This window comes from Cygnus olor, chromosome 1 (genome assembly GCF_009769625.2).
Source record: "Cygnus olor isolate bCygOlo1 chromosome 1, bCygOlo1.pri.v2, whole genome shotgun sequence".
NCBI lineage: Eukaryota > Metazoa > Chordata > Aves > Anseriformes > Anatidae > Cygnus > Cygnus olor.
Genome location: NC_049169.1, coordinates 60,939,958 through 60,959,375, shown reverse-complemented (window position 1 = coordinate 60,959,375; position 19,418 = coordinate 60,939,958). Strand labels below are relative to the sequence as shown.

The following is a 19,418-nucleotide window of genomic DNA, read 5'->3' as shown; positions in this document are numbered from 1 at the left end:
AGTGAAAAAAGCCATCGATAAGATGCTGTATGGGTACATCAGTAATTTTTCATATGGATAGTGTTCCTTTCTGTATAGCAGTGGCTGAACAGGGACATGCCAAAGGGTGCTAGCCTGGCTCTGGTCTCCAGCAGCGATAGGTGCTGGATCCTTGGAAAAGAGGATGAGCAGTAGGTAGTGAGGCATCCCTTGCTGCCAGTGATGTGCAGCTCAGGGACTTCCTAATTCACTGATAATAACTAAATAACACCTTTGTATTTAATGAGAGATTTCTTCTCTCCTGTGGGTTTCTTCAGTCTTTCCTGACTTGCTGCAAACCTCTAGCATCTGCATCATGTTGCAGCACTGGGATCTGCAGTAGAGCTAAGCATTTCTTGAATAACTGCTCTGCTTCTGCATGCCTTCATGTTTTCTTTCAAGATATCTTCCAGAGAAATCTGAAAATGTAGATGACAAGAAAAATCTGCCAGTGGCTAAAGAATGAGTCTAGCAGAGGTGAGAGTCAGCTGGAGGAAAAGTGCAGGGTGCTCAGTTCAGGGTTGCTGTGTCTCTAGGTGATGAAGCCCACAACTAGCTTTTAGGGTCTGCTGCGGAGAGGACAGTGGTGGCTGGAGAAGTGAGGCCCCCAGGTCCATCCTTCCTGCTCAGTGTCAGTAATTTTGGGGGACTGGCCCAATTTAGGGATTTGTCTGTGAGGTAGGGGCACCAGAATGCACTGGTCAGTACAAGAAACTGTTGGTATGGGCTGGACAACTCGAACCAGTGGCAGGAGCATGGAGAGGAGGTAAGCACCTCTCCCCCAGACAACACCTCGTGCCATCCTCCCCTCAGGGGCTGCCCCTTCTTCTGCTCTTTGCAAGCTTATCTCAGGTATTGGGTAGTGCAAGCTCGTCTCGGGTATCGTAGGGCCTCCCCACAGCTCAAGTGCATTTTGACTTACTCAGCACGTCTCGTGATTTTACTTAGATCCCTCAGGACCCTGTGAGGTCTAAGCCTGAGCACTCTTTATTTTCTTGGCTGAACCAGAAACTTTCAAAATTGCTTTCATCTAAACAGCATTTTTGCTGTGTGTGCGCATCTGGGAGGGAAGTGCTCTTTTCTTTGGGAGATGCTAATAACTCACTGATGAAGAGTGCCAGAAAGCTATCCCATGCGCTGACAAAGAACAATAGGAAGACACAACCATTTTGAAACCTGCGGCAACGTCCTCCAGCCACAAGTGGAAGGGCTGAGGAGGGGCTGGTTGGCCCCATAGCATGCAGAGATGGACAGGGCCCCATTGATAGGCCATGCCAACAGGCCTGGTCCATGTGTGTTGTGCTGGGAACAAGCAGGGGGAGAGCCCAGAAAACAGCTTCTGGTGGGTGTTGGGGTCAGGGCTGGGGTAGGCCTCTGTGCTGGGGAACTCCAGTTCGTAGGCAATTAACCCTGGTTGGCAAATGAAACACAGCTCTGCAGGCTCTTTAACACACAGCTGTCTTCCAGTGCATATTTTCCTTCTCTTTTCTAATGTCCAACAACTGTGCTGTAACCTCTGCCCAGATGGAGAAGGCATTTCAGGCCAAACAGAAAGTCGCTCTCCAGTTTCAAGCAGGTTCTCAGCAGTATGAGAGCAGTACCTGTGGGGTTCAGCGTGACAGGAGAGGCAAGGTTGCCTGTGGTGGTGGCTGCAGGGTTATCAAGAATGCTTCCAGGACTGCCAGAAGCTGATCTGCCTTCTTTATTGCCCACAGACATAGTTCTGTGCTGTCTGTTGCTGATGAATAGAAAGCTGCTGGTACTGGCAATGCAACCATTGTATTGAATGAGGTTAACATCCCCCTTTCATGCCCAGCACCCTAGGCCATTTGCTCCATTCCTCCTGGCTGCTTCACCCCAACTGAAGGAAAGGCTGTGGTACATCAGGACAGGAGCTACCTCTAGCCCCAGATCCTATCTCCACCAGTGGGTGACAGGTGCCCACAGGAAAATTTAAGTTCGAGGCAGGCATGTAGCCATACTTTCCCCCAAATGCTCTTCATGCCTCTAGCAAATTTTATCTTGAGGATCTCCTGCGTCAAGATTTGGTATCTATACGTATTAAGCCTGGATGAATTCCTCCTTCAGTAATTATACCATTATTTTTTAAACCTGTGTAAACCTTTAGCATCTGCAACAACTTGTGGCAAGTATTCCCACAGCTGAAATGAATGTTGTTTGAAGGAGGAGCTCCTTTTCCTTGCTTTGAACTCATCACGATAGCTTTATTTAATGAGTGAGGCTCAGATGTTCTCCCACTGCTTGCTTGATCACCTCAAATGTTTCTGTCAGTTCTGCTGATTTTCCTCAATGTTCCTCAGAAAACTAGCTCTGAAAACAGACTGCCTTTACAGGTGGCTGTGGGATTTGGTTAAAAAACCAAAAGTTCTGGGCATGTGAGAAGGGTCTGCTTTCTGCATACTTCCGCTGAAAAAAGCAAGTGAAAGCCACCTGTTTTACCCATCAAGGCCCATGGGAGCTATCCCCTTCAATAATCTTTCTTGGAAATAACTTGGGAGCCTGTAGTCGCACCTCCTCCTTCGAGGGAGCTACTGTTCCCTCGCCACAGGGAAGAGGAGGGTGAGGAGCTGCCGAGAGCAAGGTGGGTGGCACTGCACAGGGGAGGTGCGGGGAGGTGATGCGCACAGATAATCAGAGTGCACTGCAGCCACCTGCAGTCCCTGGAGGGGGGAGACAGAGAGGAGAGGGACAGGAGGGAGTCCCTCCGATCTGCAGCCATGCAGGGGCTGGTAAAGACAGCAGGGAGATGCTGCTGGGGCACAGAGATGAGTCCACCGTCTGATGGGCTTATATCACTTGCTCTTCCCCATGACTTGCACACACAGATGTGAAATCCAGCTCTGCTGAGCGTGCCACAAAAACCATTGCTAACAAATATTCCTCTCCTTTGTAGCATCCGGAGCAGGGTCCTGCCTCTATAACTTCTGCAGATGCGGAGCAGTGATTTCAAACTCATCAGGAGGGCCCTTTTGAATTTCAAGTTGGTTCACGGAAACATGAGAGAGGTAAAAGATCTGTGTGGTTAACTCTTGACATACTTACAGTGGGGCTGTCATGCAGCTCCTTTTCCAAAATGTCCTTACAGTACTTTTAAGCTTGGATGCAAAAGCAATGAGGGCACATTTCATGGAGTACAAGCAGCTGCTCTTAGTGCAAGAGGAAGGGGAAAAAAATAAAATATAAAATAGAGAAAATTGAAGCATTTTTTTTTCAGACTAATTGAAATTGGGGGTGGCTCTGGTCTAAACAGAGAGCCATTTTAGAGCAATGCCTCTGTTTCCTTGATGTTATGACATACTGTATTAAGGTTGTAAATATGGGAAGCTTTTTATTTATTTACAATCAGGAAATCAGGGGCTGAAAAATGGAAGTATAATAAGGGCTTTTCCAAGTAGAAGAAAAAACAAATTAAAAAAGACCAAACAAACAAACAACAAAAAAACACCCCACAAGCTTCTGTGGCCACTGCCTTGGGAGAGAGGAAGGAAGGTTGTGGACACCACAATATAAGATGACTGTGAACTGTATATGAGTTTCTATGGCATGCGTACGTTCTGTGCAGAGCTTAGAAAGAAATTATGTGCAATGACTGCTGCTCATGATGTGTCACATTTTAAGGAGACAATTCAAATGTTAAATGTTAAACAGCTGAAAAAAGTGAATGTCTTCTGTCTAGAGGAGGGTGTGCACACCTTCCACACCAGTCTGAGGGAGCAAGAGGTATAGCAGAAAGCTATGCCCTCTCCTGTGTGAGGCTGGAGAAAGGGCATGGTTACTCTGGTGGACTTCTCCAACAGCTGGACAAAGAGGAGTTTGTCCAACATCTCTCACAAGTGGGCTGTGAGTTAGCACTCAGGAGGTGGCTGAGCACCGTCGCTGTAGCTCATGCTGTGTTTTATACTCCAGTTGAGTGAAGTGAGGCACAGTCAAAAAGATGTCCACAAACCTTTCAAAACTTTCGCAGGCAATACTTAAGCACCTGTGAGCATTTACCATAGCATTATGTGAGCTGTTGCATGAGGTCAGAGAGGCGAGGGGCCCTTTTCTCAGCACCACAAGATGACCCAGTTCTGGTTGGAAGCCAACTTAGCAACCCCCAGGCCTTGGTGATTTCAGAGGCACAGTCTACCTGAAGGGAAGACAAGGTGAAATTGGGTGGTAATGATAATCAGCTCCTCAGTTAGCTGCCACAATGTGAATCCCCCTGTGCAGGTGTCTTCTGAGTGACAGTGAAATGCCCGAAGCAGAAATGTCAGGGAGCAGAGGAGGGGCTCGATGCAGGAGAGCAGCATGTGCAAGGCTAATCCTGTTGCATTGCACAATGACATCTGCTCTCCTGGGCAATGTTCCCAGATGGCAAAGGTCTCCTCTCTCATTCTTGATGCATTTGTCTTCTCTTTCACGAAATTGTCCAGTGAAATCTGAATGTTCACACGGAGATAAAAAATCTGCAGAAGTTCGAGCGCTGCAACCAGTGGCACAGGACAAGGTAAGGCATGGTATGTTAGGCTCATTATTTTCCTGGCTCTGGCAGGCACACTGCAAGGAGAGCACACCAGGAGAAATTCCAGTGGCCTAGAGATTGCAGGGCAGTTTTCCACTTTCTGCTGATGTGAAGTTACATAGATGTTCAAGCAAATCTGATGGAGACAGAAAAACCTTACCGTAATGGTGTTTCTAGGGTGGCTTTGTACATTCTTCAGTCAAGGCTGGTACTGGTGACTATGTGAAACAGTGTCCCACCCAGGCCTGCATAGTCCTACAGCCTGGGGAAGATGCACCTTTGATCTGCCACACAGCCCAGTAATGATCTGGGAAGCTCAGGGAAGAAGGCTCACATCCTGATCTGTGGATTCTTTAGTCTGGAGCAGGAGAAAGAGTGTGGCTGGAAGAATGGAGATGTCAGTTAGGGGAAATTAGCACAAGGTTGTTGGAAAAGAAATGGGTAGAGTCTTTAGCGGTCAGGGGATATAAGAGAAATGGGAAAGAAGTGAATGCTCTGGAGAAAAAAATAACACAAGCCAGCAGTGTGCACAGGTTCAGTAGGCCAGTGGAGTCCTGGCCTGCATCAGCAGTAGGGTGGCCAGCAGGACGAGGGAGGTGACTGTCCTTGTCATGTGCTTGGCATGGAGAGATCGCACCTCGCGTATTGTCTTCAGCTTTGGGCCTCTCACCACAAGAAGGGTATTGGGTTGTTTGAACATGAGCAGAGAAGAGCAAAGAAGCTGGTGAAGGGACTAGAAAATGAGTTGTGAGGAGCGGCTTGGGGAGCGGGGGCTGTTTAGTCTGGAGAAGAGGAGCCTGAGGGGAGGCCCCATCGCTCTCTGGAATGGGCTGCCCAGGGAAGTGGTGGAGTCCCCATCCCTGAAAGTATATAAGAGATGTGTGGAAGTGGCACTAAGGGATGTAGTTTAGTGATGGGATTCAGTAGGTCAGGTTGATGGTTGCACTTGATGACCTTGAAGGTCTTATCCAACCTAAATGATTCTCTGAAAAGGCAAATATTGATAAATCTGATGGGTTTTAGTGGCCTTTTCCTTCTCTGGTTTCCTTCTTAATAGGTTGAATTGCAACAGTTCTGCCCTAGGCATCTAGGTAAAATCAGGAAAACAAGAGTTTTAATGGTTTCTTAGAGTTTCAACAGGTACTATGTGAACTGTCTGTGCCACTGCATGGATTATTTATTTATTCATTTGTATCTTATTGGCAGAAAAAGCCAATATGGCCTGGCAGTGGTAAGGAGAGGTGATACAGGGATTCTGCTTCTAGAGCTGTCCTTCAGGTGGGACTATGTTAGAACATTGTTCATTATGTTTTTAAGCATGTGGCCGACCAAGAAAGGAAAAGGCTTGTTGAAAGCATTTTGTGACGCATCTTGGCGCAGTGCATCGCTATAACGTACGTGGAAGGTCTCTTCCTGCAGCTCATGTTAGCAAGGGAGAAGAGTTTATGTAAAATAGAGATGCTTTTTTTCTGAGGTATCCTGAAGGATAGTTTACATCTCATGACCGGGAAACTGTTGAGTCTGCTAATCTTGTTTAAACTTGTCTTAAACAGGCAATCAGATGCTGCTGACACATGTCATCTGCTTCTGTCAGACTGGGACCATTCAGCCATGCCTGAAATAGGATATGAGGTATATAACTTTTCACATCTGTTCACTCCTTTGGGAAAAGTAATAGTCTGCAATGGTTTTGTGTTGTGCAAATCTAAAATATGTGCCCAAGTCCATGTGCTGGTTTTGTTAGTTTTTAGCCTGCAAATGTGTCACTTAAAAATTTACAGTGACAAAAGGGACAAGGATGACTCTGTAGAAGAGCTTCCCAGGGGACACAGGTTTCGTTAAGATTGTCCATTGCACATGTGATGCACCATGGCATTGTACATCTAAAAGGTCAGTGCACAGAAATGTTGCTTTATCCATAGTGCTTTTGATTTGACCTAGATGACAGCTGATGGTCTGGAGGTTGAGCCTCAGTGCTCCCTATTCACAGGACTCTTTCTCCTTTAAAGCTCAGTCACGCTCTAGAATTTCAAGTCAAAGCATGTGCTTTAGGGGGATCATCAACTCATTTAGTATTGCTATAATGAGATTTAGATCTTGTGTATTTTTGAAACACCAGGCAGTGCGATTATAAATAAAGCTGTTTTGATGACTCATTACAGTAACATTAGGGCTCCTGTAAACAGAGGAGTTAGTGCACATGTAAGATAAGTATGCGTTTAGTATTGAAGAACTATTTCACCTTCTCTTTTCTAGCTGGGAACCTATTCTGAACCCCCTAGTGTCTTTGCACAGCTTCGCTTCAGCTTGCTTAGGACTACAGATGCTCTCTGGGCAGAAAAAATGTGCTCCACAGAGAGCAATAGCTCCTTTGTATTACAGACAAGCCCTTGGAGTAAGAGTTTAGAGCACACTGGGGACAGGAGTGAGAGTGAGGGAAGGACTGTGAATAAGTGAGAGGAAAAAAAAAATCCAGCCTGTGGTTGCACCCAGGTCCTCTGGGAGGGGTAGCCCAAAGAGTTGTAACATGTTGGGCTCTGTTGCCTTAACTTTTCTTCAGCTGGTGGAAGCAAGCCACACTGACAGCAAATACAGGGCAGTCAAGGACCTATTTCAGCAGACAGCGAAGGATTACAGAGACTGCAGAGGATTCAGAACCTCAGAGGTCTGAACTGTTATGGGCATGGGAGTGTCTCTTGCGAGTGGGCTGCTCCGCTTCCGTGATTTATGATGAGGAAATAACCCATTCCACAAATGGGAAGGGGAATAGCAAAAAGGTTGGGGCCCTGTGGAATTAGACCTAGAATTTATGTGAAATTTATATTTTGATTAGGAAACCCCAGCAACTTAAGAGATTTTTTATTATAGAGATGGCTTTTATAAACCTGGGGTTTAGATTTGGGGCACACGCAAATCTTGTAACTCTGTCTTTACATAACCTATTCTAAAACCATTCTGTTCTATGACCTTTTTTAGGAAAAAACAACAACCCCAGGCATTACAAGCTTGGGTTGTACATAACCTCCTTGTTGGGAGAACAACATGGGGAAATGTTTTCTTTGCTGTTTGGTTTCTCACAACTACAATGTACCCATTCAAAATGGAGAAGGCCAGACTTTTATTTTCACATGAAATCTGAGAGGTTGATTGACCACAGCCGGAGGAGTGGGTGGACTGCTTCCCCAGGATATGGGAGACCTACACTTAATCCTAAACTTGAACTGAACCTAAGTCTCCCTGTTTTTGGTGTCTGCCCTTATCATTTCACAAATAGAGCATGGGATAGGGTCACTTGGGCTTGAGTATAGTAACCAGAGCTAATCTGAGTCTGAGGTTTTCCAAGGAAAAACAGCACCAAAACTGAATGTCTGTGCAAAAAAACAGTGGTTCCAGTTGGCATTAGCATTTCCCACAAATTCATCAAAAAATCTAGTCAAAACTCTGCTGGAGCGAGCTCCTTGTCTTGTAGGTGTAGCATTTCTTTGTGATAAGCATTGCCGTGACTGAACAGAACATCAGAAATTAGTAGTTGGGTTTGATTTAATGGTCAGTGAGGGGATGGATTTAGTTGGTTAAATGAATTTTACCCCTCAGATAGAGACAGGAACTGAAAACTTTTCAATCTAAGCAAGAGACTACTTCAGTTCTTCTCTGAGGTTAGATATACTGAATTTGTAGAAAATGTGGTTGGCTTACTGGCCAGTGTTTTATCAGAAAAATCAAAGTCTGAGACCAAAACTTAGTGTGCGCTCTCTGTCAGGAATTTGAGTTCAAGGCTGCAGAGAAAGAGAAAGTGCACTGTTTGGCTTGTGATCTGTTGTCTTTATCCATATATGAGGTGTGAATAGCAGCAAATTATATCAGAAATTCATTTTTCTTTTTCTGGGTCTCTTTGCCCTCACCAAGACAACCTTGCATTTCTGAAATATCTCCTGTTACTTAACTAGCAAAGTTTCTTTTAAAAATATGAAGTGCAGTGGGAATATTTCTGTTTATGATGGCACAGAGATTCCTCTTCCAGCTCAAAATGTTATTGGTTCATCACTGGGTTGCAAGAAAGAAGGTCTTAAACGCTTTTCTTAGGATGGAGGCCAGGGAAAAGCATGACTGGGGAAAATCATCTAACACATTAGTTATCTTGGCCTTCCTGTCACTGATATGATCAGAAAAGAAGAAAAATCTTTTTGAGGGCCATCATTAAGTGATCAATCCCAGTCTGGGTGTTCTAGCTTGGTTGGTATTTTGGTATAATAATCTGCTCAGATCAGATCTAACACCACAAAAGAAAGGTTGCCCCCCCCTTTTCTCTTTTAACAAAGCTTTACAAAGACAGTACTGAACAGAAATTAGCTGTGGGCACTGGTCCTACACGTCTTCCCTTAGCATGCTGGAAAACACCATCCAGTTTGATTTTAGATGAAAGGCTTTGTTCTGGCATGTGACAGAGGGACAAGAAAAAAAGGATCTTAGCTCAGATCCTTTGCCTCTTCTGATTACGAACATCACGGGCTCTGGTTCAGTCAGGTACACAGAGATTTGCTGGTGAGACCAAGGCAATGCTCCCATGTGTGCTCCGTGCATGTTTTCTATCATGCACTTGGGGACAGGTCATACGACCACAACATTTTTTGTTCCATCCTCCAAATTATTTGGATCTGAGCATGATTTGGGTGGCAAAGGCAGGAGATCCATAAAAACAAGAAGTGTTTGTGCATGGTATATGCATATGCTAAATATGTTTTTCTCTAGGCAGAAGAGCACATGAAAAAGAGAAGCTAAGGACAGGGCTGGATGAGTGGCTCCTGTTCCACGGGATGAATCTATTCCATGCGCTAGCCATCTGCAAGCAGAATTTCAACTGGAGGATCTGTGGCACTCATGGGACAATGTATGGAAAAGGTACAAACACAGGGGCTGGACCTGCATGGAAACTCTCAGGGTGTTTCTAGAGCTCAGGGAAGGGTTCAGCACAAGCTGCACTTCCTGCTGTGTGGGCCTGATTCTATTTCCTTAGACCTTGTGTAACCAGTGAACCAGAAAAAAGCAGTGGTGAAAGCTGCCAGATCAGCTCTGTCTATTGATGCTTTAAAATAAACCGATGGGGAAACATCTGGCAAGGATGTGTTCAGAGCTACCTGGGGGAGGAAGGAGAACAAGGTACTTGTTGAGATGTTGGCTGCCAGAATGTCAATGGCAGACATCTGCTGTTTTGGTTTAAGCATTTTCATATTTGTGGCTTTTTCTGTTCCCTAGGAAGCTACATTGCCAGAGATGCCAGTTGCTCTTATCGGTACTGCCCATCCAGCACAGGCTACCACAGCATGTTTGTAACTTTAGCTGTTGTTGGAGACTTTGTTCATGGCAGCAAGGCCTACCTTTGCCCTCCCTCCAGACCTGAGATTTCAAACAGACTTTCGGACAGCTGTGTAGACAATCAAAAAAATCCTTCAATTTTTGTCATCTTTGAGAAGAACCAGATTTATCCTGCCTATATCCTGGAGTATACTTGTAGAATGCTTTCAGAGGTAATGATAGGTTGTCTGAAAAATACACTTGAACCATATGTGTTGTGTTTTTTTTTGAACTCTATGTTGCATGTAAATACCTTATAGGTGACTTTCAGATACACTTCAGTTCTGTTTCAGTTGCAAGAGTGAAACTACAAGGACGGTGACCTATGGAATGGCTGGGTCCTCTATGAGCGTTGTTTTCTTCCTAAACAGACTGGTGGCAGTTAAGTTGTAGTAAATAATATAACCATGACAATGTGATGATGATTTGGATGCAAGTGTGATGTAAATTTAAATGTGCGTTATGATTAATTTATAAAACTAATTGCTTCCATGTACAATATGATACATAACTAGATGTTATTTAGGACATGCTTGGGGAAATGAATACAGAAAACAGGGAAAATAGAGTATAAAAAAGCATGTTTGAGGAGTGACTCGCTGAAGTTGTTTTTCCACAGAGCGAAGATCATCAGCATCTTGTCAGTGTAGGAAAAGCAGACAATGGGCTCTGAGCTGTTTTTGTCCTGTGGTTTGGCTGCTTTGAGTTTTGTGGGAAGAAAAGGCTTTTAGATCATATCCTAAAGGAGAGTTACATGATGTTCCCTAATTTCTCCACTAGTCCCATTTGGTTATCTTGCACTAAGAGTCAGAAGGGCTCCAATTCAGACAGGAAAAAAAATTCCTGGATAACAAAGAAGCAAGTGATTCATTGGCCTTCTTCAGTTTGCCTTGACTGCTGCTAAAGCTGGAGTATGCAACGTACTGGGCAGCTTGTGAAGGGTCCCGTCTTCACTTAGCACCTCTGATAGAAAGGGTAGATGCCACAGGCTATTCTGAAGTCCAGTCATACCACAAATCAGAACAACAGTAATTTCCTGCTCCTCTAGAAACAGCTAAGTTGTTATTATGAGCTGTTTGTGCCCTCCTGGAGTGCAGGCTGGGCTGGGTGCTGCTTTAAGGGGATTACACAACCTCCCCAAACTTGGAGGAGGCATGTAAAAGGTTCCCTGGATTCACACCAGGATGTCGTAGTGGATTTCTGCCCTGTGTTGCCACATAGGTGTACAGAAGCCTGCTATGTGCCTGGCTGTCCTGTGCTGATGGCAGCGCTGACACGTTTGGGTGTTAAACTGGGGCTGGGAGAGAGCAGAGGGGTGGTGCCATCTCAGGCAGATGTTGCTCCGTTTTTGCTCTGGGTTGAGGGAAGAGCAGGCTCTCCTATGCTTGCTTGGGAATTGGAAGCAGCTCCCTTGTGGTGCCAGCCCTTTCTCTCCGAAATCCTCTGTGAGTCCCTGTGGCTCCTGTAGGATGAGGAGAGCTCCAGCAGGCCCATAAAAAAACAGGAGGTGGAGGATACATTGGAAGGGGTGACACATCCAGTTAGTATAAAGACTTCTCTTTTATCTCTATTTCTCCAATAATCAGCCTACCAAATCCAGACCTGTTCTGGCTCCCTCAAACCACCAGTACTGCTAGGTATTTTTGGGATTTGCTGGGATGTAGGCCCTTTTCATTAAGGGGTTATCAAATCTCGTATTCTGTAACCCTGAAGCGTTCCTGTCTGTTTGGTTAGTGAAACCTGGTTACATTAATCCCGCTGATAAGACCTGGTGTATGAATTTCATTTCTGCATAATGATCTGAGGGTCCCATTTTATTGAATGTCTAGTTCCCAATTCAGGGGTAGAGGTGCACATGTGTGGGTGTGTCTGAGACGGCCTCTTGCCATGGCTGGGTACAAATATTTGCCCTGTAATGCAGAACACCCCTACGGGTTTCAAATGAGCTACTTCCTGTCTCTCAGACATAGAAGTCTGCCGCTATACTTTTTGTGGAAACCACATATCCGATTCCCAGTTTAACAAAGACACCCTGCATCAACAGGCTTGTAACAGAGCAAACACTGTTAGTTAAATCACATACAGGTAAACAGCCCGCATCATTCCTGCTCTGTTCTTAAACCTCATAGCTCAAAACCCAGTCACCTTATTTCATATTTTTTAAAGGTTAGAAGGAAGATGACTATACTTTAATTTCAAAAAATGCTATTGCTTAGAGCTTTTTGTATTTTTGAATGCTTGCAGATTTGTTTGCTAACAAATGCTGGTGAACTGAATGCAATGTCTTGTCTTGCTGTTTGCTGTGTGTCTTCCTCAGCTCTCCAGCAAGCTTTCACATCAGGGCTGCCACACCATGAAAGCATCCTGCCCCTTCAGGTGATTGAGTCTCAAGGGAAAAGCACCCTGGAGCACTGTTCTAAACTTACTCTATTTCAATTCAATTATCATGTGATAAAGGGAAACTGTGACGAGAGTCCATTGAGCGGCAGGAGGAAATGAAGGAGAGGATGGACTTTGACCAGTACAGGGGAATTCCTGCTGGCCATGGACAGCACCAGCTGGCTGTAGTGTACTTACTGGAAGGGGTTTTGATGTCTGCCAAGTAGATAAGCTGATCTCTAAGCCTCCAGAAAGCCCCATGTGGCTTAAACTGAATACTTATTTACTCACCCCACAAATAAACACACTATATCGCTATACACAGGGAGAAGTGTGTGATAAATGTAGTTCTCCTCACTGGCTGGGATTTATAACTCTTACGGGAAGTAACGACTTTTGGTTCCTGCAGGTCTAAATAAGGGTCCATGGGAAATGTTCCAGTTTAGTATTGGTTGTTGTAGGCTGTTCTGGCGATAGGAAGCAATGGCTAATTGATACTGAATCCAAAGGTGGTTGCAGAAGGGCTGCTGACAGTCAGGTAGTATTCTCAGACATCAGTGTCTGCTTTCTCTGCTTGGGCCAAGCCTTCCCATTTCTGCATTAACTCTTGCATTGAGGCTGTCCAAGTTGTTTTCTTGCAGAAAACTTTGCCCAATGAGGCTTCTAACACAATCACGTAACAAACACTGGCTGTAATATATTTTTCATTAGCAATCATCATGTTCCAGTGGGGTAGGTAGATTTTCTCTCTAAGTGAAAAGTGTTTGAAGGAAATGCTGTTGAGAGGCACAGTAATAGCTAGCTGCTATATCAGTGTGGAGGACAGGGTGGCAGGTTTTTGTTGGAGGAGGACTAGGTTTCTGTGGGATTAGCTCATAGATGTCATATGGGAAGGGGGAGCAGCAGTATTTAAGGAAGGATGAAACCAAGAGTTTGTTTTGGTTTTGAATTAGAAACCAGAGGAGGAAACGAGCCTGAGGGCAAGGCTGGGGCTGCAGATCTGGTCAGGTACTCATCCAGAAAGCCAAACCACTGTAGGGTCAGCAAAATCCCTTGAGGCTGCAGAGTGCTCACAGCTGGAAATGAAGCCAAGGTTTTCCTCCTAATCAGTGACTTACAGAATGGGCTTCTTGCCCGTGCTCTTTTCCCTGGCCTCACAAGGTGGCAGAGTGCTGCAGCTCCCGTAGGTATTTGGTGGTTTGCAGGCATTTGATGGTTTGAGAAAGAAGGAAGGATTGCCTCACAGCTAAGTATTAAGTACTGGTTCTAGTTTTAAAACAATTTCTGGGACAGTGCAAAGCTTGATTCCGGTTGCATCCTTTCATTGCCATTTATTTCCTGTCTTTGGCCTCAAAATAGCAGAAGTCAGTGCCCACCCAGAGCTGTGGGCACCCGCTGCCTTCCAGTCAGGTCACACACCCAGCAGCTCAAATTACGCCTGGCTCCTCAGTGGCTGCTCAAGCTACCAAATGCTGTCAGCCTACTTCTGCCCATGGAAAGAATCCTCCATGGTCCGCAGACCCTCAGAGGCCCCTGTAAACACAAAGAGCTGTAACGATAGCACTTCTTTTGGAAGATGGTATGCAAAATGTTAACCTCTAACATAGACAACTGCTATACCATTTAGGACCTTCAAAACTAAGACCACTCAAAACATCCCAGCTATAAATCCTGTTGATGTGATAAATAGGAAAGACCTCTGTCAATACCTAAATACCAGCTGCCAAGTCTACTCAGCCCCAGCAACATAAGGTGGCATATTCAGCTCCTCAGATGACAAAAGCATGACCCAGGAACCATGAAATGGCAGCCCAAAATAAAGGCTGCCTACTCCCCATGGCCAAAAGCAAGAGGAAGCTGCCTTTGGCCACTGCTGGAACAGGGGGGAAGCCAGGTTGGGTTCCCAAGATGTGGCCACAGGTGGATGCACATCCCTGTCAGTGGGGCAGCAGTAAATGTCACCATCTTCTAGCTGGCCAGTGGCAGTGGGACTCCGGACAAAGTGCTAGAGATTAAGAAAGCAGGAGCCGTGAGTCACCCAGGCTGCCATCGGGGTAAGTAAATGTTGTTGTGAAATGTTTGGACAACCCCCCAAAAAATGGTTCCTAGTCTCATTAATATGGGATTCTTAGGCATAAAAGGACAGGTGGCCTGATTCTGAACATTAAACAGATGTTTCTTGTAGGGAAAAGCCTCCGAGAGAGTGGTTGCTAGCATTTACTGACCATAGGATAAGAGGTTCCTCATCTGTTGCCACCTGAAGCCCTAGAGTTGGGAGTGTGTCACAGGGCTCATGTTGTAGTGTCACTTCTCTAGCACTGAGTATAGCTTGGCAGTTCAAAATATAGATTAAAGCAATTAAAATTCCCTTTGAAATGCATATGAAAATAATAAAGGTACTCGAGGAACAGGAAAGCAAGGCAGAATGTGAAAGAATGCCAGTGGGCTTTCAGGATTCACTTTTTGGTCTTCAAATCAACATTTATTTATTTATTTATTTTTTAACAACATGCCTCAACCCCAAATCCAGATGGTCAACAGTTCCCTAATTATCTGCTATAGCCAGGTGGGAGCCAGAGCATGGTAAAGGTAATGTAATATTATTCCTTTCTAATTTTATTAAGATTTATTATCAAATACTCTGTTGCTTAAAATAAAATGACAACTCTGGTCCATCTTTTCATCTCAGAGAAAGTTAACTGCTCAGACTGAAGTTAAGCTCCAGCAATTGAGTCTTGTGCTTTCTATTAAAGTACAATTCAAATCCGTGAGCTTTATACAGAAAGGAGCAACGCTAAATCCCCTTAGCACTCTGCCCCCTCAAAATCACCAGTGGGTTAGAAAACTGACTCAGATGTTGGGTTTTTCACAGAAAGTTGACTCAGATGAAATCGTTAAATGTCAAAGCCTTTGTCAGGATGCTGTCAACGTGAGTAGTTCCAATTAGTTTGGTTAGTGCACTATTACAGCTTCTCATCTACCAGTATTAAAATGTAGGTGTTGACATGGCCACCCCTGATAGCACTGGCATGAAATGTTCTTTGAAGAAAAAGGGTGGATCTGCAAAATGGAAATTTACAGTAGCAAATTTTAGATTTTCAACAGCTCCTGCTCCTCACTCCCCCCCGCCCTCCCCCCAAGTTTTCAGGAAATTAGAAATTTTTTAAAGCCTACATTGAAGGAAAACAAACAAACAAACAAGAGTTTCTTGAGTCAACAAGAAATATTTAGTTGCATTGGTGCTTTCTGCTGTTTTATACAAATTTGCTTTGCTGTCAAATGAGAGTTTCTCAAGTGGGTATATTGTAATATGAGGAAAAAACAATATCTGTTTCCCAGGAGGTGCAGGGACTATAAGGACAAACACCTAAGATAAGATAAGCAAAACAATCTAAATGTCAATATTTAGATTTTGGAAAATGAAACTCTGTCAAACACACAAGAGTACGTTAAATGCTCCTTCAATACCTTAAATATATCCATAATATCTACTTCTTTGAAGTGCACACCTTGGTCTGTACTGTGGTTTGGATTGGTTCATCGTTCAGAAATATTGAATATTGCCTGGAGCGGAGGCTGGGATTTGATTGACCAGTGTGCAGGGTTGATATAAATCTCAAATCCCTTTAATAGCTCTGGGATCTGATCATGGGAGATGATCATAATGATCATCTGATCATTAGTTTGCTTTTGTGAATACATTTAATTTTCTATCTTCTCCCATTTTTCCAATAGGTCTGTCTGTCTTTAGTGTAAATTTTGTCTGTAACTTGTTCCTCTCTTGTGTAGGGTGCAAAGGTGTCTTTTTACACAACTTTTGCTACAGCATCATTATTATCAGAAAGAAAAGAAAGAACGTATATTAAACATACATTAAAAAAAACTGTCAAAAGGCATTTGAATGTCTTACAAAAATATTGCAATTTGTTAATTATGAATTAATTTTAAACACATTTATTTAGGTAAGTTATGAAATTGGTTTTGTTTGGTAGTAGCATATATAAATGTGGAACCCTTTAACCCTGACTGGGCAAAATACCTTTCATCTGAAAAAATCGATCACTGAAATTTTTTCCCATTCTTGTAACCAGATGTTTAACAACATGCAGACCTTAATGAATGCCATACACAAATGTTTGTCTTTATATAGCAACAAGTCTGCCTGTCAGTGAAATTGTTTCTGTTTCCCCACATTGGTCCTTGAGTTCACGCTGTGCAGACGGGGTGAGCAGATGACAGCACACGGAAATACTCCCATTTATTGAGACTGGGGATTACCATCTGGTTTTCTGCTTCTGCTAGAAATTGAGTCCTAATAATAGTAGTGTGTGTGTGCTCAAAACAAAAACAACATGATATCCTTTCTCCAGCTGAGCAGGTCTGTTTTTTTTTTTTTTTAATTAATTGTTTTCAAATACTCAATTCCTTCTAGGAGAACCTCTGCTCTTTGCCTTATTAATTGCTCATATTTTTTCAGAGCTGAGTGAGAACAAGTCCTGTGGCTTAGGTCACGCTCAGCTGGATCTTATTTATTAACGCTCCTGGCAAACAAATTAGCAAGTACCCCCTTACTGCATGAATTAACGAGAATTCCCAGCTCACCATACGTTTATTGAGCTAATAGATGTATTTGCTTTGGTTTTCTTAATGCGCGCTAGGCTCGCAGAAGTGATACTGCTGATCTGAATTCCTCTGTGTGCTGTGGAAATACTGCTCTGACCACTTCACTTACAATTCATGTCAGCTGCTTAGCAACAGTAGCAATAGTCCATCAAACCTCCGGAGGGGATTGAAAACTCAGTCGTTCATGCTTGATGTCCATACCAGACACACTTTAGTAGCTACTGATGCTTCTGGTTGCAATGTACTTTAAAAACAAACGAGATGACTTTTGTGTTTCAAAAAGCCTAACCTGTAAGGCATTTAGTGTATTTTCCATGTCAGGGGCATGTTTTGGATTTCATTATCTTAGCACAGTACCATTCCTTTTCTTTTAGCTGCTCTCTGAACATTAAAAATCAGACCCTTTCTTGCCTTCCTCCCTCCCACCATGGCTTTAACGTCAGTATTTCTTTACCACTAAAAATATTAATTTTACTAGACTTATTCTAAAATTGTGTATCCAGTGGTAGGCACTCTTTTTTCCTGAACAACTTTAAGAAAATGTGTATGTAGATATGCACACATATGGTGGGACTGTGAGCAAACGTTAACAAAAAAATTTATTTTAGCCAAATGAAATCTGAGCATCTTTGATTTCCAGTTTTGTTAGCAAAAATATATATATTTAGTGATATGTTAGGATGTCACGTTTGCGTGTGAATGAACCTGAGAGCATAAGAGAACTAAGAATAAATCTTGAGATAAAGGGATAAGACAAAATACAGAAGGTAACTCATTTCCTTCAAAACCTAAAAAGAAGGGACTGGAACATGTAATTACATGGAGTAAGACTACTTATATGTGTTTTTCAAACACCCTTAATGTCTTAGGTTTCTCTATTTGAATAAATGAGTGAATATTCAAAGATGAGTAAGGGGACTGTGACATCTACTCCTTAGCCTGGTTTTGGAAGCTGAAATTTTGTTTACAGCTTCAGGACATTGGAGGAGTATTTCCCATCCAAGGCCCTCCCTTTACTCCTCCATCTTTCCCAGAAAATGTTGGGATTCCCAGAATAAATTCATATTCATAAATGCGGAGCAGCTCTCACAATGCAGGCATCTGCCTGCAGCTGAGTTTCTTGGTCAGAGGCTGATCCGTGGCTCTCTTTCACAGCAAAGCAGGAGCTCTCTTTGCAGACTTGCCCAGCCATAGCACTCCTGTGGGAACAGCACAGGTTTTCTGGAGAAAACTCAGCAGGGCTGCACACAAACCAGGGTATGAAGCCAGGTGGCAGGTGGACCTTGCTTCCTTCAGCTGGGGACAGTGAATGCCACAGTCACACTACGGAAGATCTCTGGGCCAGACTTTGTTCTGAAAGCCAAGCGAAAAAAAAACCTGAGGCAGCATCCAACAACCCTCCTCCTTGTTTTGGCACAGGCAATAGGGCCTTGCAGGTATGTTTGGAAGGAAAACCCCTAGCTACATGGGTCATTAGGGAGGCTGAGTGGGAAGGGCTGGTTGTTCCCATACATCTTTGTATGGCTCCTACCCCTGGTATGTGCATCGGCAGACGGAAACCACCCCCAGGTCCTTTCTGCCATTCAATTCCCCTGGTGCCTCCCCTGCCTCTCTGCAGCCATCAGTTTGTTTCCTGGAAGCAGGAGCAAGAGAGTACACCACAGGGTTGTCCTGCTGCAGTGCATCTCACGGAAAAAGAAGATTAAGGCAAAGCAGACGACAATAATTGCAAAATAACCCTGCTCTGGAATCAGGCAAACTGCCAGAGAACTCTTATGCAAAAAAAAAAAAAAAAAAAAATTTGGAGAATCAGTTCTCCCAAACAAACAGCTTCCTTTCAAAGTCAGAGTCTGGTGCACACAGGCACACATGCAGATATGTACTGCTCTTCTTGGGCAGGCTTTACAAATCAAATGCATGATACCTATTTGGTGTTAGCATCGTCCTTGTCACAGTCTCTGGCAGGACCTTGGTACGGCACAAGCCTGAAATTTGGCACCGTGGAAGAGTAGGAGATGTGCCCGGTTAGGGTCATTACCTTAGCTTCCCAGGGTCTGTCTCCCCAAGCAAGAGGAAAGACAATGTTATGAGAAGGTGCTGCCTGCTGGAGCACAGGGTGCCCTCTGGATGGCAGGGCCTTGGCTCCACCAAACAGCTCCACGCCCTCAGAACACAAAACTCAATGTTCTGTATTCTTATGGCTTGGAACAAGCAAATATTTCATCACAAGCTGTACATTTCTAAACTGATCCATCTTGCACAACATCACTATGCATTCAGGCAATTCACTCTAATCATCACTTTATGACATTTTGCATCTGCTTCTGTTAAGGCAGTGAAGTTGCTAGTATATTTTCTTTGAGTTGTTTTCTTTTTAAACAAATTGTTTCGGTGTCTGGCTGTCAACAGCTGCATTCTTCATTTTATGTATTTTATGTATACTCATTTTCTGCAGCATGTCCTAATACTGCAGCTCAGCTTCAAGCTTGAGACCACAGAAATCCTTTGATTAGGCTTGCAG

The 19,418-nt window shown here is 43.9% G+C and overlaps 1 long non-coding RNA gene across 1 annotated transcript; it reads left to right on the top strand.

The window, feature by feature from the left end:
* Positions 1-303: 303 nt before the first annotated feature.
* LOC121063962 lies at positions 304-18,690 on the top strand. Its single transcript, XR_005816245.1, has 5 exons — positions 304-3,044; positions 4,455-4,528; positions 6,097-6,175; positions 9,293-9,442; positions 9,797-18,690. It is a non-coding gene; the product is annotated as an uncharacterized LOC121063962 (long non-coding RNA).
* The last annotated feature ends 728 nt before the right edge of the window (positions 18,691-19,418 follow it).